Source organism: Anopheles stephensi, chromosome 3, assembly GCF_013141755.1.
Source record: "Anopheles stephensi strain Indian chromosome 3, UCI_ANSTEP_V1.0, whole genome shotgun sequence".
In the NCBI taxonomy this organism is placed as follows: Eukaryota; Metazoa; Arthropoda; class Insecta; order Diptera; family Culicidae; genus Anopheles; species Anopheles stephensi.
In genome coordinates this window covers 6,254,221-6,260,000 of record NC_050203.1, presented here as the reverse complement: position 1 = coordinate 6,260,000, position 5,780 = coordinate 6,254,221, and positions in this window count along the sequence as shown.

Here is a 5,780-nt window from a genome sequence, read left to right as displayed (position 1 = left end):
ATCGCTTCCAAGGTGCTATCAGAAATTTTAACGTGAGATCCTATACTTTCTTCTTCTTCCCTTGCACGGTTAGGGTATGCAAATCGCATGCAAGTTCTGTGCAATCAAGTCGTTCCTTCGGGTGATAGATATTCGTCCAAACTGCTACTGCCTCTACTCACATGGCCCCATAGCAACACGATACGGTTAATCCACGCTCTACAGGAGAAAAACCACCTGCACGAGGAACAGACACAACAAGCCATTGGATAATCTGCTCAATGGAACCCGTTCAGGTCCATTTGTTCAAGAACGCCACCATCAACCTCCACATACACACACAAGGCACAAACAGAAACGGCGGAGCAAATATTTACGGTAGCAGCAACTCCCCAACAAAAAAAAACACCCAACAACACCTCCAAAATGTCTCATTTAATTGAGAAACTTTCAAACGCAAAACCTTCTCGCTGGCAAAAAGCGTGTCACAACATTCTTGCCAAAAATTCTGACCTCCTCTTCGTCTTTTTTTTTTTGCTTTTGGCAGTGTTTGTTTCAGGCTCGCATCATTATCCTGGCCACCCCCAACGGTCCAAGCCCTCGAACTTCTTTCTAATGGGCCGTCCTCATCAATGAGACTTTTGCACCCGTACGTCGGCATGCTTGCGGCCACCGTGCCGTGCCGTGAACCTTAAAGCCATTCCAGCAAGACGTGCCCCCACAAGAAGAAGCGGTAGACGATGGTTAAACAGAAAAACCACACTCCTGAAAATCACACCATTAGCTCCAGCAGTGAGTGAGAGTTGGTGCGATTTTGCGTGGGTTTTATAATGCACGAGAGAGGGAGACAGAGAGAGAGAGAGCCAAGCCGAGACCTCTATAAAATTATCTTAAACTTTATGCATAAATCTTGCAGCGTACCCCCAAAAATACGCACACCGACGCACGGACTTAAGACACAAAAAAAAAAAAGATCAGGAAGAAGCGAAATCCAGACCAGACACCCAGCCAGACATAGCCGACATCCACCTTGTTTGCCATGTTTGCGATCCCTTCTGCCCTTGATCAGTACCATTTATCACCTAATTCCGCGGGACCAAGTCTGGGACAGCTAGCGGCAGTTTGAAGATGGTGGCACACGGTGTCATCCTTTGCCTTTGGAGTTGACATTAAACGCCCGCCAGTGGTATGGAGCTTTCCGGAGGCCGGGGGAAGACCGCTTTAAGCTCAACCCGAGCAAGAGGAGCGCTGGAAGAAGCAAGACCCCGGCGATGAATCAGCATAACAATCCGCACAGTTGCAGGCAAACATCGAAAATCGATTTATATGTCCCACCTTCCATTTCCCGTCCGTCCCCATGGGTAATTCGCTTTATTGATTTCTTCTCCGCTCGACCGAGTCCTTTTTTGCTGCTGCTGCTGCTGCTGATGTCTAATGCAAGCCGGTGAGGCGTTTAGTAGGCTGCTTTGCCACTGCTAAGCCCCACCGGACATTCTCAAGCAATGAACTCACAACTAATTCACATGGCGTTGGGGCCTACCGTTGTGCTTTTCGTTTAGCCCAAATTAATCTACCCCCGAATGCTCTCATCTGCATACTCGGGGGGAGAGGGACAGGGACACGGCCGGCTACTGCAAATTATGTCGTCAACTGTCGTCGTCAAAGCAGCAGCAGCAGTAGCAGGACGAGATACCGAGCGAACCAGGCACCGAAAAAAAAAAGGTAAGATGTCCAGGATCATCACCGTAGTACGTACTGCCGACTTGGTCCGCGACCAACACAACGCTAAAAAACCAACTCGCGCGTAGTCGCGAGATAAATGGGCAACCGTTACCGACGTCATTAAATAAACGGCTACCAAAGGCATTAAAATAATAAAGTGAGTCCAAGAAAAAGTCCGGGACAAAAACTGGGGTTCGGCGAGCGGTTTCTAAGTTTTGGTTGGAACTCTTTTTTTTTGGACTCTGTTCTGGAGGATTCTCGGGGTGCAGTTTTGCAGTTTGTTTGCTCCGTTTGAGCGTGTTCTTATGAGAGAATACTCGGCATCTGATAGGGTCTTGGCGGAAGATTTCGGACACTAGGTAATTCCTCAACCAATTATTTGGAGAACTGAAGGAATTAGCAGAGTTTGATAAATGAGTGCTGCTAGGAATACAACTACTACTACTACTAGCACTCATACTTCAAATATTAGTTCATCCCACGAGTTCATGATTTCCTAGGGTATTCATTTGACTTCTAATGCGTTCCCTAAATATAGTTATTTTAAGGTCTTATATCTTGATTCCGGAATTCTAAACTTCAGTAAAAAAAAATCTTCTTAAGGCATAAAATGTGAATATAAAACACTTCAATACTCCCTTCTTATCCTCACAAAGACACAATGCCCTTGTTGATGGTAGACTGAGGTACGTTGGAGCAATCCCAACCATCATCAAATGCTTCCGAGCTGCTTCCTGCTCAACCACCTCACCAAACCTCACCCTTCCCGCCGCCAGAAATCGAACTCTTAACCCCTCTTCGCCAGTGACAAGATATTGCACGCGTGCAGTCGGAAAAGCCATAAAATGTCGTCAATTCACCATTCCGCGCCAGGTTAGTCTGCGGGTCCTCCTACCGCTTACCCATCCCATCCGGTTCTCCACCTTGAACGTCTAGCGTGAAAGCAGGGAAAAAATAGTTTGTTTGTTCGTTTATTTGTTTATTTGTATCTATTACAGCGCTTCTCCCTGTGCTTCCCCGATGGTTCCCCCAGGGGGGGCCCAACCACCGCGTGTCGATCGTACGAAAAAAAAGTGACGGACGATTCGCGACACACCGACAGCAAGGCCTGGCAGGCCCGAAAAGACACCGGGCAAGTACACCGCGTAGTAGTTTTCGACAGACGACGACAACGACGACGGCTTCGACGATAAACTATGCGGGAGGTTTTTTCGTAAAGCTCGTTCGCCCCCACGTTCAAGTGCCGCCCGCTATGAACGCCATCCATCATGGGAACACTATTGCTGAAACCTTTTTTTTATATTTTTCGTGGAGTGTTCCTGGATGGTTGTCAGCTCTTTTTTTTGTTGAGTAGTTTAAAAAAGAACTCACACACAAACACACATTACCCACATTACGCATCGCGCGCGTACAGGTAGATTTTTCAAGTTGGGAAAAATGACGGTGGTGCAGCCGTTGAAACAAAAACAAAACGACGACGACGACAACACGAAAACAAACTCATTTCACACCAAATATGAATTAGCATAAATTTGGAACATACGCACGGCGGTAGCAGCAGAAGGGCTTGGTAGGTGGTGGATGCAACCAGGTCTGGTAAGCGCAACCCTGGCGTACTGTGTGCATCTGTTACTGGCCTTTGTTTCTTTTTTGTCTCTCCAGCTTTTGTCATGGGTTTTTTTGAGTGAATGAGCCGCATGGGAAGCGAATTGAGGTCTGGCATGAAAGTCTCAATTTGGTCTTCAGAAAAAATAGCTAAAATTGATCTCTCTCTATTACTAATTTCTTATAATAAATTCGACTCTTTGTATAGCTATTTCATCTTCTCTTAACTCTCTCTATCGGAATGCTCTTTTTTTATTTGTTTACAGTTTCTTTTTTTGTTCACTCTTTCTCACCCTCCCGAACCTTAAAAAGAATCACACTTCCGATACCTCATGCACCAACAGCTCAAGTTCATAAACATATGACACCGCAGAACAAACCCGAAAAACCAACGAGAACTACCGCAAACCGTTCCTCGCCGTCCAAACAGAACCATCCGGTTGGTGCCCATAAGGGGTGCATAATTATGCATAAATTAGGCAACATTTAGAACTGCCGCGCACAATGTAACTGAGGGTGGCGAAACAGAGAGAGAGCGAGAGAGACCAGAAGCAAGTGCAATTGCGGAGGCCGGATCGAAATGGATTTGTTACGCTGCTTTGCAAATGAGATGAAATGGAAAGCTCGCGGGCGACTGTTTGTACTCAATCGCGCCAGGGTTTTGACATCGAGCGCCAAAATAGTTTGTAAAGTAAACAAAAGTGAAGAACGCGCTTTTTACAAGACTAAATTAACAGACCACAAACGATTATTTTGAAACAGAGCACCTTTCTGGTCCCTTCATGACAGATGACAGATGACAGATCTCTTAGTAGGCTGTGTGATTTGACATTTGATTTTCCTAACGATCATTTTGAAGTGTGATCAAGTCATCCATGCTTTAGTTTGACGTTTCGAATTCTATCCCCGCTTTTCGTTTACTAAAAACACGTATTGACACAGTCAAAAAGTTTGTAATTAGTATAATAATCAAGTAAGTTTAAGCTATTAAGATAAAACGGATATCAAGGCAGAATAAACTGCATCACTGCGTTTGGCACCAATTCGCGCGTCTCCTCGGCTTTTATCTGCTTTCCCAATGTCCCTGACTCCACAGTGTAGTGCGCTTCTAGCCGACCTGTCCCCGACTTGTCGTCTCTTCAGTTTCGGCAATAAATCCACCTTCTTCCGGTAATTAATTTTGCTTCTGCCTGCTGCACCGGGCATTCTCCCTCGCCCGTCGTAATTCATATGTTTTGTCAAAATGTAGATCGTTTCCGTTTTTTTTTGTACTCCCTTTTTCCATCACACACACACTAGCACACCCAACCGAACCACCCTGTTAGCTGCTGTACCATTTCAGGTTTTCATTTTTATATTTTCACTGTCCGGAAACTTTTCGCTTCCTTTTTCGCTAAACTACCGAATCCGAACATTTTTAAAAAAGAAACATATCCTCCCTCGAAAAAACACCCTTCAGCCCAACCCCGCCTTCCCCTCCCCTTCAATCGGATGGTTACACGGAGTTGTGGGTTGAGTTGAGTTCAGCACCCGCTTCGTAGGGCGCTCAAAATTTCTACCGGTGAAGGATCCCGGTTTGTGCCACCGTCCATCGAGGGGGGGAGGGTTTGCTTCGGACACCGAAATGCCTGCTTTATGATGCATGACACTTTTTTTTGTTCGACTTGCTTTACTTTGCCTCTTTCTTGTGGGGGCCTTGTGGTGCCTCGGAACACCACCGAAGACGGTACTTTCTTTCCACTTTCGTTTCGGTTTGCCCGGCCCCGATTGAACGCTGGGAGGGAATCCCGAAATCTTCACACACACAGGGCCGGTCGTAAATAACGGACTGCACACTTGTGTGTGAGTGTGTGTGTGTGTGTGTGCATCACAAACGATGTGCTAATGTGAGTAACGGTGGTCATCACTGGAACGGTGGATCGGGTTTTTTTAAATATAAAATGCAGTTCCATCCACTCGAGTACGCACTTTCCCATTGCGTTCTTGGAGTAAACTGTTGAACTGACTGGCTGAAAGGTGCAGTTTTCCAATATCAACCTTAACGAAAGCATTTTGACCCAAAATGATTGCGATCAAGATTATCATTTTTTCGATTTTTGTTTTCATTTTTTCATAAATTACAAATAGCGACTTAATAATGAAAAGAGAACGCTCTTACACAGCTCATATTCCATTCGTACAAGTCCTTACCGAACGGAACTGCCCCTGTTAGGTGTGCTCTTCAATGCGCAAGGATAATGCGAGCGAAAGGTGTCCTCGCTAGATTCGCTCGTTCCCTTTTTCGCCCGAGCGAAACCAGCTCATGCGCTTTAAGGGTGTTTTCCCTTCATACAAAATAGGGATTAAAAAAAATCTTTTATTTGAAATTTTACAAAAGAATTTTATTATATAAAAAATTGAAAACCCTTATTTAAAAAATCCAACTTATTGATAAAAACTATGAAAAAATAAATATGTAAGACTTATTAAATAGT